The sequence below is a fragment of the Microcaecilia unicolor genome, chromosome 4, assembly GCF_901765095.1.
Source record: "Microcaecilia unicolor chromosome 4, aMicUni1.1, whole genome shotgun sequence".
NCBI lineage: Eukaryota > Metazoa > Chordata > Amphibia > Gymnophiona > Siphonopidae > Microcaecilia > Microcaecilia unicolor.
The window spans coordinates 233,031,801-233,048,144 of record NC_044034.1 but is presented as its reverse complement, the minus strand read 5'-3'; the positions used below and the strand labels follow the sequence as shown (position 1 = coordinate 233,048,144).

The 16,344-nt window shown below is 48.2% G+C and overlaps 1 protein-coding gene across 3 annotated transcripts in view; it reads right to left on the bottom strand.

Annotated features, from left to right (window-relative positions):
• ABHD13 (abhydrolase domain containing 13) overlaps positions 1-16,317 on the bottom strand; it is a 55,585-nt gene extending 39,268 nt beyond the window's left edge. The window contains exons 1-2 of one of the 3 annotated variants that reach the window (XM_030201320.1): positions 16,047-16,317; positions 3,572-3,771 (exon numbers count right to left, since the gene is read on the bottom strand). The gene's annotated coding sequence lies outside the window, so the exon portion shown is untranslated. Of the gene's footprint in view, positions 1-3,571; positions 3,772-16,020 lie in introns of all 3 variants that reach the window. The other 2 variants (XM_030201322.1, XM_030201321.1) reach the window with 2 other exon arrangements.
• Between the last annotated feature and the right edge of the window lie 27 nt (positions 16,318-16,344).

Here is a 16,344-nt window from a genome sequence, read left to right as displayed (position 1 = left end):
CTTGGGTGTCGAATCGAACTCCCAGATACTCCAGGGACTGAGTCGGGCGCAGCTGGCTCTTCTCCCAGTTGATGATCCACCCCAGGGAGCTCAAAAGAGCAACCACCCGGTCCACAGCTTTGCTGCACTCTGCATAAGAGGGGGCTCGGATCAACCAGTCGTCCAGATAAGGATGGACTTGTACTCCTTCCTTTCGCAGGAAGGCCGCGATGACCACCATTACTTTGGAGAAGGTCCGCGGAGCAGTAGCCAACCCGAAAGGGAGGGCTCTGAACTGGAAGTGTCGGCCCAGGACTGCAAAACGCAGAAAGCGTTGATGAGGAGGCCAGATGGGAATATGCAGGTACGCTTCCTTGATGTCCAAGGAAGCCAAGAACTCTCCTGCCTTCACTGCCGCTATAACAGAGCGGAGAGTCTCCATGCGAAAGTGCCGCACTTTCAAGGCCCGATTGACCCCTTTGAGGTCGAGGATAGGCCGGACAGAACCTCCTTTCTTTGGTACCACAAAGTAAATGGAGTAATGTCCCTTGCCAGTCTGATTTTCTGGCACCGGAACGACCGCACCCAGGCGGATCAGGTTGTCCAAGGTCTGCTGCACTGCCACAGCTTTGACCGGAGACTTGCAGGGAGAGAGTACAAACCCGTCTCTTAAGGGTCGGCAGAACTCTAACTTGTAGCCGTCTCTGATGACTTCCAGCACCCAAGCGTCTGAAGTTACTTTGGTCCACTCGCCCAGACACGAGAACAGGCGTCCTCCAATCTGCACTGGGCCATGGACCAGGACCCCGTCATTGGGTACGAGACCCTGGGGGAGGACCGGAGGGCGTACCTCCGGGACGGCGGTCTCTGTGAAAGGAATGCTGCTTGGGGGAGAAGTTCCTTTTGAAGGAAGAGAGGGCAGCGGAGCCCGACTTGCCCGGGCGGTACCGACGGGCTTCTTGAAACCGTCCTCTGGAGATACCGGGGCGAGCACTGGCCCGAGCCCTGACCTCTGGTAACCTCTTACCCTTAGACGTGCCGAGATCGGTCACGATTTTGTCCAGCTCGACCCCAAAGAGCAGCTTGCCTTTAAAAGGCAACTTAGCCAGGCGGGACTTAGAGGCGTGGTCCGCAGACCAATGTTACTATAAAGTCAGGATGAAAGGCAGATATAGAAACTTTTAGAGGCCAGAACCTCTGCAAGTGGAAAGAAAGGGAGGTGTTTTGGTTTTTTTTTCTTTATAGGATAAATGGAAGTAGTTAGCAGATTATCAAGGAGATATTAAGAGAAGGACAAACAGGTAAGAGCAGAATAGAATCTATGAATCAAACAATAATCTGAAAATACAGATATTCAAAGCTTAGTCCTCTGGCAGCACTCCAAAGCAAAACTGTTCTCTTTTCAAGATGTTCCAAGTCTCTACAAAGCTGCCCCGCCTTTAAAAGCACACAGTCTATTAGGCACTAAATATAATGGAGCCAAATTGATTAAATCAAGTGGAGGGGCATTTTCGAAAGGGACGTCCTTGCAAAACGGCAAAATCCAGGGGTGGGGAAACCCGTATTTTCGAAACAAGATGAACGTCCATCTTTCGTTTCGAAAATACCGTCAGGGACGTCCAAATCCTTACATTTGGATGTCCCTAGACTTGATCGTCCCTAGACATGGATGTTTCTGAGTTTCGGCGATTTTCAAAACCAAACGTCCATGTCAAAAACAGCCAAATGCAAGCCATTTGGTCGTGGGAGGAGTCAGCATTTGTAGTGCAATGGTCCCCCTGACATGCCAGGACACCAACCAGGCACCCTAGGGGGCACTGCAGTGGACTTCATAAATTGCGCCCAGTAATATAGCTCCCTTACCTTGTGTGCTGAGCCCCCAAAAACCCACTACCCACAACTGTACACCACTAACATAGCCCTTATGGGTGAAGTGGGGCACCTATATATGGGTACAGTGGGTTTGTGGTGCGTTTTGGAGAGCTCACTGTTCCCTCCACAAATGTAACAGGTAAGGGGGTGTATGGGCCTGGGTCCGCCTCTCTGAAGTGCACTGCAGTACCCACTAAAACTGCTCCAGGGACCTGCATGCGCTGTCACGGACCTCAGTATGACATCTGAGACTGGCACAACATATTTTTAAAGATGTTTTTTTTGAGGGTGGGAGGGGGTTAGTGACCAGTGGGGGAGTAACAGGAGGTCATCTCTGATTCTCTCCGGTGGTCATGTAATCATTTTGGGCACCTTTTTGTGCCTTAGTCTTAAGAAAAACAGGTCCGGGTGAAAACGTCCAAATGTTCGTCAGGGACGTCCTTGTTTTTTTCGATTATGGGTCAAGGACATCCAAGTGTTAGGCACGCGCAAGTCCTGCCTTCGTTATGCCTCCAACACGCCCCCACTTTGGCCGTCCTTGCGACGGAGTGCAGTTGGAGATGTCCTAAATCGAGTTTTGATTATACTGATTTGGACATCTCTGGGCGAAGGACATCCATCTTCCGTTTTATGTCGAAAGATGGAGGTACTTCTCTTTCGAAAATGAGCCCAATAGTCAACACTGCAGTGCAATGAAGGTACAAAAGACAGTTCTGGTAGTAAAAAGCACTCTTGAAACATTTTCAGCATAAAAATAAAAAAACACAAAGCAAGAGAGCAATTATAAGTTATAAACAGTTAGTAAGGACGAAAGATAGCTACAGAAACTTTTAGAGGCCAGAGCCTCTGCAAGTGAAAAGAAAGGAAGATTTGTTTTGTTTTTTTCTTTATAGGATAGAGGTAGGTAAAGCCAGAAGATTATCAAGGAGATATTAAGAGAACATACAGGTAAGAACTGATTAGGATCTAAAAATCAAATAATAATCTGAAAATATAGATATTAAAAGCTTAGCTCTCTGGCAGCACTCTGAAGCAAAAGTATTCTCTTTTCAGGATTTTCCAAGTCTCTACAAAGGTGCCCTGCCTTTAAAGGCATACAGAGGCATATTTTCAAAGCACTTAGCCTCCCAAAGTTCCATAGAAACCTATGGAACTTAGCCTCCCAAAGTGCTTTGAAAATATGCCTCACAGTCTATTAGGCACCAGCTACAATAGAGCCAAACTGATTAAGGGGCTCATTTTCAAAGCACTTAGCCTTCCAAAGTTCCATAGGTTTCCATGGAACTTTGGAAGGCTAAGTGCTTTGAAAATATTATCACACAGTAAACACTGCAGTAGAATGAAGGTACAAAAGACAATTCTGGTAAAGCTGTTCTTTATTTTATTAGATCTTGGGCTGTTGAACTGTGATTTTAGGTATAATGGTAAATTGGCTTTGGTTGGTTAAATTTAGTTGTTCTATTCCTTGTAACACAGTATAAGTGACCTGAAACATCTGGTTCCAAAATATATGCTCGTAATTTTTGCAAAAATACCTATGCAAGTTCTATACCAGCATTTAAAAAACATTTTTTTTTTAAAAAGCAGCCTTCACCTTTGTTTAATTCAATTTTTTTTTTCACTCATAATTTTGAAAGGATTGCTGCGTAATTCCCTGGGGTGTAACCAATGTATCTAAGGCTCTTACATAATAACACAACAATAAAACATAGTTGCTTACCTATAACTGGTGTTTTCCCTCTGTACAGGATAACGCAGACACTCTTGTAGCCTCCTCGCAGGCTGCCTGCCCGGACGCACTCTTCCAGCTCAAATGTGATTGGATTTTTGTTGACCAATCAGGAGCGAGTATGTGCTTCCCACTTTGTGCTTGAACCTCTTCTCTTCAGTTTTCTGAATAGCCATGATGAGACATGAATACTGAAAAGGAAATGGATAGAAGAAATGTGCAAAAACTGAGCAACACAGCCAATATAAAAGGAATGAGTTTCAGGGGAATTGTGATTTTAATAAAAGCAACAAGAAAAAAAAAAAAAAGGTTTCTGTGGGTGTTTTTTTTTTTTTTAAACAGTCAGAAACAGAGCAACAAACAACAGACTTTGAGGGGATGGATGGAGGAATGGTGTGTCTACATTATCCATTACCCATGGTGAACATCTGTTACAGGTAAGCAACTATGCTTTCTCTGTGAGGCAAGATAATGCAGACACACTGGTGATTCCATGGTTGCTATATAATATCATAACACCATGGACCAACTGTAAGGAAGCAGAATGGGTGGAGGAATAAGTTAAAAGAACACACTGGTACTATGTAGCATCACTACGGCAAGCCAGATCTAGATAGTAATGTTGTGCAAAAGTACGTGGTATAGTTCATGTGGTTGCCTTGCAGATGTCCAGCAACGAGATTCCTTTGAGGAACACTTTAGATGTAGCCACTGCACAAACAGAATGGGCACCAATTTTAGAAGGCACTGGCTTATTTTGTTGACAATAGCAGAAAGATATACAATCTGTGATTCAGGTGGATAAAGTCTACTTCAAAACTGAGGTACCGAGAGACTTGGGGGTGAAACAACAGGAAAAGTTGGGAGGATTTTCTGTGCAGTTTTGTTCGAGCAAGGTAAAGAAGAAGAGTCCTGCAGCAATCCAAAGTGTGTAGAGATGCTCTAATCAAGGAAGAATGAGGTTTCAGAAAGAAAACTGGTTAAGACAATATCCTGGTTGAGATGGAAAGCCAGAACCACTTTAGGCTGGAATTTAGAATGGGTGTGCAACACTTTAGATGGAAAGAACTGAGTATAAGGAGGATAATGAACTAATGCTTGCAGTTCACTGACCCTCCTGGCTGAAGTGATTGCTATAAGGAATAAAGTTTTCCATGTGAAGTGTGGAGGACACCAGAGGTTCAAATGGTATGTTAACGGCGTGCGAACTAAACTGAGGTCCCAGAAAGGAGGCAGTGGTTTAACTGGAGGCTGTACATGAGTGAGGCATTTGAGAAAATGCTTGACCGTAGGATGAGAGGAAAGTGGTATTGATCCTGGTGCAGATACAAAATGTGAAATAGCTGCCAGGTGCACTCGAATGGAAGACGGTTGTAAGCCTGAGATAGAAAAATGAAGTAAGTAGGACAACAATGCTGAAATGGATGGAGAAAGAGGATCACATCCTTGTGCCACACACCAAATGCTGTATCTTTTCCATTTAAGTATGCAAGACTTACGAGTGGAAGGCTTGGTGACAGTATTTAAAACATCCGAGACTGTAAACAGCAAAGGGATTGTAATTATCCATGAAGCCTCCAAGCCTTTCGTGACAATTTTTTGGGATTGGGATGTAGAAGGGCATCATTCTGTTGAGCGAGAAGGTGTGGGTGAGCCCCCAGGGAAATTGGGGTTGACCGAGACAGTTTGAGTAGCCAAGGATACCATGGCTGTTGAGGCCAATTCGCTCTATCAGAATTAGTGCTGCTGCGTCCTGAAGAACTTTTTGAATGATCCTGGGTATGAAAGGGATTGGAGGAAAGGCATAAAAAAGGCCTTGTTTCCAAGAGAGCAGGAAAGGATCCCTGCGAAGACTGAGTTTGGATAGGAGTCTGAAAGAGAATTTCTGACATTTGTAACTGTGATCTGAAGCAAAAAGGTTGACAATTGAGGTTCCCCTTTGCTGGAATATGAGCTGTACTGTTGAAAGAACTAGAGATCCCTCGTGCAGGAAAAGAAGACAACTCAATCTGTCCACCAAGACATAGGAAGGGCCTGGGAGGTAAGTGGCTTGGAGAGTTGCAGAAGTGTTCATATATGGGATGCTTTGAGACAAGAGAGGGAGAGAACACGTGCCTCCCTGTTTGCACAAATAGAACATAGTGACCTGACTGTCTGTAGTAAAATTGTAGCACGAATTTTCAGTTACACAATATATGTATAACTCTGTTCAGTATCAGAAACTGGCCCCTCCTCCTGAAGGCCACTGACAGTTTGTAACAATAGAACTGGCCACGTGGATACTAAAACATTAATCACCACATCTCCAAAGAACAGAGCCTGCGTATTGACAGCAATCAAAAAGGCTGAAAAACAAAAGACAGTCCATCTGCCTGAAACTCAGAGACAATGACTCACTTAAGCTTGTAATCACAGAGACTAGAAAGCCCATCTACCTATAACTCAAAGCCAATGACCCACCTAATCTTGTCAAGTATGGGTGTGTACTACAGAAGACAGTCAGCCAGGAACCCTTATGATATAGCCTAAACATGTGACCAGCAATCATGCTCCATTTCAAAATCCAAAGCGAACCAGTTTCAACTACCCTTCATTGGATCAATACACCCCATCTGACTTCAGCCTATGGCCCAACAGGAATTATTCTAAAAGCTGGAACACAGTCTGTCCCCGCTCTCTTCTCTCTGGACCTTCACTGAATCTCTGAGCCTTTTCCAGCAAAGTTCACAATCAAAGCTCCTTCATCACTTCAACCAGCAGCAGAAAGAATTCATCTGAGCCTCAATCAAGGCGACTTCTTTCCCCAACAAAAAAATCCACCATCCAGCTAATAGACCTCCTTGACCACTTCAACCAGCAGCAGAAAGAATTGTTACTATTAAGCCAGCCTAATTAATAATTCAGACTTTCTAACAATATTTATCTTGTGGCACATTTCTCTTGTGTAAAATCCCTAAACTGCCTTCTAATCATTATATTACCTGTATTTTAAATAAACTTTATTTATACCCAAGAATATGTTCTCAGCACATCCTTAAATATTACACAGTTCAGATTAATGTAATTTCCCTCCCCCACCCAAAATTTTTTTATATTATATATATATCCTTTTATCATTTTCAAAATTAGATGTCCCTTGCATAGGAAAGCAAATGTCTGAATTTGATAAAGAACTGCCCTGAGGTTGATGTGCAGAGCTGCTTCTGAATGAGAACAGTGACCTTGAGGTTGATAGTGCTGAAGGTGAGCTCCCCAACCTTGTGGGGGGGGGAGGGGGGGGGAATCCACTGTCAATGTGAGAGTGGTGGCCAGAGGATGGAAGGGAGCACCCTGTATCAAACTGGGGGTGTGGAGCCACCATTGAAGAGTTGTTTGATCTTCACTGTTAAACAAATCTCATGAGAGAGCTTGTGATTGCACTGATCCCATTGTTGTTTTAATGCCCACTGCAATGGGCGCATTCCAAGGCGAGCTGTGGAGATCATTACAGTGGATGCAGGCATATGTCCTAGAAGCATTAGGAAAATTCTAGCGGTACAAGTAGGTGAGTGAAGAAGCTTTTGCACCAGGTTCCGAAGGGCTTGAATACGCTCCTGAGGAAGAAAAACCCGAGCTTGCACAGTGTCCAGGATTGCTCCTATAAACAAAATGGATTGTTTTGGGATTAGATTGGATTTTTGGTGGTTGATGATGAAACCTAGCTGAGTTAGGAGAAATTCAGTTGATTGGAGAGCTTGAAGAAGTTCTGTTCTAGTGTGACCACAGACTGTCCAGTGGTCCAAGTATGAGAAAGATCATAATTCCTTGTTTCCTGAGAAAGCAGCTACTACTGCTAAGGGTGCTGCTGCTAGGCCAAACGGAAGTACCTTGTACTGGTAGTGAAGACTGTTGTGATGGAAACTGAGGTACTTGTAGTGAGGCAGGTAGATTGGGATATAAGCATAGACATCCTTGAGATCTAGTGTCACCAGCCAGCTGTTTTGTGGCAAAAGAGGAGAATACGTGCAGAATTTTTCTTTCTTGAGAAAGAGATTCCGGTGTCGTAGATCAAGGATAGGACGAAGGCCACCTGCTTTTCAGGAGATCAGGAAATAACAGGAGTAAAATCTGCTAAAGTGCTGAGAGAAGGGAATTGGTTAGATGGAGGCCGATTCCAGAAGAAGCTAAATATCCTGATAGAGTAGTGGAGAGTGTCTTGAAATGAAGAGGTTCGACGCTGGAAGAAAATGCGGAGGAATAGACTGGAAGGTAAAATTATGTATCATACCTGATAATTTTCTTTCCATTAATCATAGCTGATCAATCCATAGACTGGTGGGTTGTGTCCATCTACCAGCAGGTGGAGATAGAGAGCAAACTTTTGCCTCCCTATATGTGGTCATGTGCTGCCGGAAACTCCTCAGTATGTCGATATCAAACCTCCATCCGCAGGACTCAGCACTTAGAGAATTACACCCACAAAGGGACACTCTGCCCAGTTCACCACCGCCGAAACGGGGGAGGGGAATCAACCCAGCTCATCCCCACACAAGTGGGGGAGGGGAATCCGTCCAGCTCATCCCTGCGGAGCAGGGGAGGGACACCACACCCGCCGATGCGGGGGGATCTGGCTTATCCTGCAACCGCAACCGTGGGAGGAGCTGACTGACCCTAACACCGCCGAAGCGGGAGGGGTACAAAGCTGCCCTACAGCCGCACAAAGCGGGAGAGAGCGCCGGCAGAATTTAGGTCTCAATCCAGCCCCGTAAAATGGAGGGGAGAGGAATGCAGCAGCTCACTGTAACACAAAATCGTCTCAACTCCTGAAGAATCCAATTGAAAAAACTTGAACACGAAGTCCTCCTGAACAGGAACTGAAGACTAAACTGGAAGCTGAAATGCAACCAGAATACAAACAGTACAGATATCTGGGAGGGGCTATGGATTGATCAGCTATGATTAATGGAAAGCAAATTATCAGGTATGATACATAATTTTACCTTCCATATCATCATGCTGATCAATCCATAGACTGGTGGGATGTACCGAAGCAGTACTCACCCAGGGCGGGACATAGAAATCCCTGACCGCAACACTGAAGCTCCAAACCGGGCCTCCGCCCGAGCAGCCACAGTCAAGCGGTAATGTCTGGAGAAGGTATGAGCCGATGCCCAAGTTGCCGCCCTACAAATCTCTTCCAAGGAGACGGACCCGGCCTCTGCCATCGAGGCCGCCTGTGTTCTAGTGGAGTGAGCCTTCAGCTGGATAGGCGGCACCTTCCCCGCGGCCACATAAGCCGCTGCAATGGTTTCCTTGATCCATCGTGCTACTGTAGGCTTGGCAGCCTGCAGACCCTTACGAGGACCTGCGAACAGCACAAACAGATGATCCGACTTCCGGAAATCATTGGTCACTTCCAAGTAACTGATGATGACTCGTCTCACATCTAGATATTTTGAGAGCAGAGTACTCCTCTGGGCAGTCCTCCCTACGAAAGGAGGGTAGACAGAGCTGCTGATTCACATGGAAGCGAGAAACAATCTTGGGCAGGAAGGAAGGCACTGTGCAAATAGACACTCCTGCCTCAGTGAACTGCAGAAAGGGCTCTCGACATGATAGCGCCTGGAGCTCGGAAACTCTTCTGGCTGAAGTGATAGCCACCAAAAAGACTGCTTTCAACGTCAGGTCTTTTAGAGATGCTCCCGCCAAGGGTTCAAAAGGCGGCTTCTGCAAGGCTCTTAGCACCAGATTGAGATTCCACGCAGGTACCACTGAGTGCAGAGGAGGGCGTAGGTGATTAACTCCCTTGAGAAAGCGCACCACATCTGGCTGCGAGGCCAGGGAAGCACCCTTCAGGCGACCCCTGAAGCAAGCCAGAGCCACTACCTGGACTTTAAGGGAACTGAGCGACAGGCCTTTCTCCAGACCTTCTTGCAGGAACGCCAACACTGAAGAAATTGGAGCAGTGAAGGGAGAAAGAGAGCCTGCTTCATACCACGATGCAAAGGCACGCCAAACCCTGGCATAAGCAGTAGAAGTAGAGCGCTTCCTCCTCTCAGCATAGTGGCGATGACCTTTTCTGAGAAGCCCTTCTTCCTCAGACGCTGCCGCTCAATAGCCAGGCCTTAAGACCAAAGGGGGAGGGATCCTCCATCACCACGGGACCCTGATGCAACAGGCCCCGCTCCGCTGGCAGCCGCAGAGGGCCGTCCACTGAGAGCCTGATCAAGTCCGCATACCAGGGACGTCTGGGCCAGTCCGGACCCACCAGGATTATCCGGCCTGGATGCTTTGCCACCCGGTCTAGCACCCTGCCCAACATGGGCCAGGGCGGGAACACATAGAGAAGCTCCTGTGTCGGCCACTGTTGGAGAAGAGCATCTACTCCCAGAGATCGAGGGTCCCGTCCTCTGCTGAAAAAGCGCGGCACTTGGCAATTGGCCGATGACGCCATCAGATCTAGGCTCGGCTAGCCCCAGCGCTTCGTGATGTCCAAGAACGCCTGAGCAGATAGCTGCCACTCTCCAGGATCCAAGGTATGGCGACTGAGAAAGTCCGCCTTGACATTCGTGACTCCCGCAATGTGGGCCGCCGACAGCTGTTCCAGGTTCGCTTCCGCCCACTGGCATAGATTCATGGCCTCCTTGGCTAGAGGGGCGCTCTTGGTACCTCCCTGGCGATTAACATAGGCCACAGTCGTGGCATTGTCCGACAGGACCCGTACTGGCTTCAACGCCAGTACCGGGAGAAACTCCAAAAAGCGCCAACCGAATGGCTCTGAGTTCCAGGAGGTTGATAGACCACTTTGCCTCTGCAGGAGACCAGAGCCCCTGCGCTGTCCTTCCCAAGCAGTGGGCTCCCCAGCCCATCAAAGAGGCGTCCGTCGTGACGACAACCCACTCCGGGGTCAAAAGAGGCATTTCTACAGACAGCTTGTCTGGCCTCAGCCACCAGCTCAGCGCCTTGCGCACTGCTGGATCCAAGGGAAGGCGCACAGTGTAATCCTCCGACACTGGAGTCCATCGCTGCAGCAGAGAGTGCTGTAGAGGTCTCATATGGGCCCTGGCCCAGGGCACTACTTCCATCGTGGCCATCATAGAGCCCAACAGCTGCACATAGTCCCAAGCCCGAAGAGGAGAGGCTACTAGGAACTGGTCCACCTGAGCCTGAAGCTTGACAATCCGATTGTCTGGCAGGAACACTCTGGTGTCGAAACGAACTCCCAGATACTCCAGGGACTGAGTCGGGCGCAGCTGGCTTTTCTCCCAGTTGATGATCCACCCCAGGGAGCTCAAAAGAGCAATCACCCGGTCTGAAGCTCTGCCGCACTCTGCATAAGAGGGGGCTCGGATCAACCAGTCGTCCAGATAAGGATGGACTTGTACTCCTTCCTTGCGTAGGAAGGCCGCGATGACCACCATTACTTTGGAGAAGGTCCGCGGAGCAGTAGCCAACCTGAACGGGAGGGCTCTGAACTGGAAGTGTCGGCCCAGGACTGAAAAACGCAGAAAGCGTTGATGAGGAGGCCAGATGGGAATATGCAAGTAAGCTTCCTTGATGTCCAAGGATGCCAGGAACTCCCCTGCCTTCACTGCCGCTATAACAGAGTGGAGAGTCTCCATTCAGAAGTGTCGAACTTTCAAGGCCCGATTGACCCCTTTGAGGTCGAGGACAGGCCGCACAGAACCTCCTTTCTTTGGTACCACAAAGTAAATGGAGTAATGTCCCTTGCCAAGCTGATCTTCTGGCACCGGAACGACCGCACCCAGGCGGATCACATTGTCCAAAGTCTGCTGCACTGCCACAGCTTTGACCGGAGACTTGCAGGGAGAGTGCACAAACCCGTCTCTTAAGGGTCGGCAGAACTCTAGCTTGTAGCCGTCTCTGATGACTTCCAGCACCCAAGCGTCTGAAGTTACCCTGGTCCACTCGCCCAGAAACGAGGATAGGCGTCCTCCAATCTGCTCTGGGCCATGGACCAGCGCCCCGTCATTGGGTACGAGACCCTGGGGGAGAACCGGAGGACGCACCTCCGGGACGGCGGTCTCTGCGAAAGGAATGCTGCTTGGGGGAGAAGTTCCTTTTGAAGGAAGAGGGGGCAGAGGAGCCAGACTTGCCCGGGCGATACCGACGGGCTTCCTGAAACCGTCCTTTGGAGGAACCGGGGCGGGCACCACTGGCCCGAGCCCTGACCTCCGGTAACCTCTTGCCTTTAGACGTGCCGAGATCGGTCACAATCTTGTCCAGCTCGACCCCAAAGAGCAGCTTGCCTTTAAAAGGCAACTTAGCCAGGCGAGACTTAGAGGCGTGGTCAGCAGACCAATGCTTCAGCCAAAGCCAGCGCTGTGCAGAGACTGTCTGAGCCATACCTTTAGCCGAGGCTCTCAAGACATCATACAGCAAGTCTGCCAAGTAGGCCAAGCCCGATTCCAGGGCCGGCCAATCAGCCCTCAAGGAAGGATCCGAGGGGGAAGCCCGCTGCACAATCGTCAGGCATGCCCTGGCCACGTAGGAGCCGCAAACTGAGGCCTGCAAACTTAAAGCAGCCGCCTCGAAGGACGACCTTAAAGCCGCCTCCAATCTTCTGTCTTGGGCGTCCTTTAGGGCCGTGCCACCTTCCACCAGCAACGCCGTTTTCTTAGTCACCGCAGTGATTAAAGAATCCACTGTAGGCCAAAGAAAGGCCTCCCGTTCACCTTCAGGCAGAGGATAGAGGCGGGACATAGCCCTAGCCACTTTCAGGCTCGCTTCTGGGACATCCCATTGAGCCGAATTCAAGGTGTGCATGGCCTCATGCACGTAGAAGGTTCTAGGTGGGCGCTTCGTCCCCAGCATAATGGCAGAGCCAGCAGAGGCGTCCTCCGGAGAGGAAATCTTGAAAATGCTCATGGCCTGCACTAACAGGTTGGGCAAATCCTCTGAGCGAAAGATCCGCGCTGCAGAGGGGTCATCCGCTCCATCCGAGCGGGGATCCGTCTCCTCCAAGGAATCCCCAAAGGACCGTTGGGAGAACTCAGATACGCTGCCCTCATCTACATCAGAGGAGACAGAGTCCTCTAGGGCCTAGAAAACCACCCGAGGGCGTTTGCTTCCGGAGGCCTCAACCCCTTTATTGGACAGGGGAGCAGGGGCAGCGTTTTGCATAAGGAAAGCCTGATGCAGCAGCAAAATGAACTCAGGGGAGAAACCCCCCAGACTGTGCACTTCTGCAGCCTGGGCTACGGCCCTAGACGCACCCTCAACCGGCGCTCGCAAGAGCGGGGGAGAAACATGCTGCGCATCCAAAATGGCATCCGGCGCAAAACTCAGAGAAGGAGCCACGCAACTTTAGCCGCGTTCTTGCCGTCGCCCGAATGAAGGGCGACCATAGCATTAACGTCTCCCACCTCGAGGGCGGCCCAAGAAGAAGCTGTCCGAGCAGAGTGGCCAAAATGGGGGGGGGGGGGGGGGGGGACGAGCAGCGGGGGATGGGTGTTTATGGCGGGAAAAACCGCCGCACCGGAGGAAGAACCGGGACACTGACCAGCATCCAAACTGACGCCCAAAAAAGGCGATTCAGGGTTTGAAACCCCCCGCAACCCCGCTAGACGCGCACACGCGGTCCGGGAAGCAATTCTTCGCGCCCTCGCCCTCCGACGCCATAGGCCACATGGAGACCGATCGGGGAACCCCCTGCCCGCTACAAAAGGTAAAAATTACCTGCTTCTCGCTCCGAGCTGTAACGAACTGGTGTCCCAGTGAGCAGCTGCAATAAACACTGATATAAACGTTGAAATAAACGCCCTTAAAGGACGTTCAAAATTTTTTTTTTTTTTTTACTGAGCCAGCGGGAGGGGGGAGAAAAGGAGGGACCTGGCACCACCAGGTTTGCACTTGCTCAAGAAGAGCCCTCAACCCCAGGTACTCAACAAAACCTAAGGATTAGGCTTGGAGACCTAGCCAGAGCTGCTGCTGTGTGTGACCACCACCTGCTGAGATAGAGAACATACTGAGGAGTTTCCGGCAGCACATGACCACATATAGGGAGGCAAAAGGATTGCTCTCTATCTCCACCTGCTGGTAGATGGACACAACCCACCAGTCTATGGATTGATCAGCATGATGATATGGAAATTCAGTTTGTAACTGTAGCGGATGGCATCCAGGAGGAGCATCAGGTTTGGCCAAATCAGTAGATGCATCTTCAGGTGAAGAAATAGGTTGGGTCAATGAAGGAAGACCAGTGACGGGTGTGATCTTCATCAGAAGAATAAACTTCTAAAGGATGAGATGGAAACGAGAAGCATTGCTGGTAAGAAATTAATGAACTCACTGGCCACATAGAAAGAGTTGGTGATGGAGAATGAGGAGGCGGCAGAGGAAGTGTGGTATGAAAAGGCTGTACAAAGTACAGCTGAGGTGACTGTTGTAGAATCTGCTGAAAAAAACTGCAAGAGCGGTAAGGCAGAATCTAGTGGTGGGGATTAAAATGAGAGGCCACTTGTGCGGGACAGTCACTACCAGTACCAAGTCTCACTGACTCTGAGGAGAGGTTAAATATATTGGTGTGGTTGAGGCAGAATGTCAGTTTGCACTGAGTGAGGCAAAGGCATCGAGTCTCTGGAATGCTTAGATGAACCCGAGATTCCTTTGACTGACTTTTGCTTAAAGGTTGTAGTTGCCGCCATTTTGGGGGAGTCTTGGGACTGCTTTACAGTCACTGCCACTGTAGAAGGCACTGGTGTCACTGGTAAGGAGGAGAAGGAACTGTGAGTAACAGCAGTGGTGCTGGGACCATTATTCGGGTCTGTCTGCATTAAAGTGACATGATCACAAGATCCTGCTGGTACCTTAGAAAGGCCCTTTGGGTCAACACTAAGCTGGTCCATTTTGAAAAAGAACTATCTGCACAGTTTTTCCCTGAGAAGAGAGTACGTCCATAGCGTATTGTGGAAAAGGAAAAACTGAAGAGGAGATGTTCAAGCAAAGAGGAGGAAGCACATACTCGCTCCTAATTTGGATTTTTGTTGACCAAATTTAAGCTAGGAGACAGCGTCCAGGCAGGCAGCCCGTGGAGGAGGCTACCAGTGTGTCTGCATTATCCTGCCCCACAGAGATCAGAGCTATCACATGTTATCTACCACAAAGCCCATTCTATGCAATGTACTATATAAAAGGTAACATGTCATTTCTGCTGGTTAAAGATTAATAAACAGATACCTAAATAAATCAACACTTATATACCAATAAAATCCTCTCTTCAGGATTCAGTGTGGTTTACATGAATTATATTACATTAGAGAGTAAGGCATGAGGGGAAAACAGTTCCTTGAACAGATTAGGGAATGTCGGAACTAAAAAGGTCAGTATAAGTAGTTAAAGGGTAAGGTACAGTAATGGTTGATCATTTTGCTTCCTTAGGGAATAGATACGTTTTGTTTGTTTGTTTTTTTTACTTTCTCCTAAAGCTGAGGAAGCTACTATCTGTTTTTATAGCAGCAAGGAGGGAGTTCCAACTGGGAGAACCTGATACTGGGAAGAGCAAACTAAATATCTGTAATCATAACAGAGAAAGGCTACTTTTAAGTAAAACACCAGAGCCTTATTTGTGGAAAAAGTAATTCTGTTACAATGCTGTGACCAAACCTACACAACCTTGTTAGCGATCATACTCCCTATGCATAGGAAGATAGGGCGAGAAAATTTAGCCCCTACATTTTAAAAATTACATACCAAAGTGAGTCATATAAAGTGGAGGAGTAGCCTTAATGGTTAGTGCAGTGGACTTTGATCCTGGGGAACTGAGTTTGATTCCCACTGCAGCTCTTTGTGACTCTGGGCAAGTCACTTAACCCTCCAATTGCCCCGGTACAAAATAAGTACCTGAATATATGTAAACCTCTTTGAATGTAGTTGCAAAAAACCTCAGAAAGGCGGTATATCAAGTCCCATTTCCCTTCCCTACCGGGCCTGTAAGGAGCTTTTCTCTCCTGCCCATGTTTTAAAGTGCACCCACCAGGTTTGCAAGGACTACACTGCATATGCTCCAGGTAGTCTAGATAACAATCTGATACAACAGGTAACAGAAACGACAACACCAACTGCCATGGGTATAGGGAGGGTCATTTCCCCCCCCCCCCCCCCGATTTTGTGGCCTCTCACTACTGCCTGCTATTGCTGCCATTCCCCTCCACTCCAGCATTTTGTTGAGTAATGCAAAATATATATATATATATATATATATTCCCCACACTACTGCCAGTGGCCAGTCCCAGCCTCAGCCTCAAAACCATTAGCCCCCTGCTACAAAGAAAATAGCCAAAGTGAGACAGAACACCATCACTTGCCTTCATGCCACATCAAATGTTGATTTACCTACAACCCTCATAAATACCATTCTCCCCTGTTTACTTCTTTTCTTCCTCATCCTTGAAAACTGGCACCCTTTAACTTCCACATATTCTAACAATAAAGCAGAACACCTTAGCAACTTGTCATGCACACTCACTTTCCAAGCCCAGTACAGCTGCACCAGCACGGTGGAGGAAACAGGAAGAAGCCAATCTGAAAAACAATAAATCCTCGACCTTTTTCTAGTCCGTCTTCAACCCCTTGATGGCCGAGTCTGTTTCGAAAAACACAACAAAAACATAATCGGCTGCCTTGACAACACAAGAATTAGACCCTTTTCCAGAAGTCACCAGCAAAAGAACATGCGCAATAGCAGCAGCAGTACTTAAGAACAGCTCAACTGAGAAGACGAGATTTGGTTGGTTTTTGACAGGCTGGGACTTTATGCACATGCG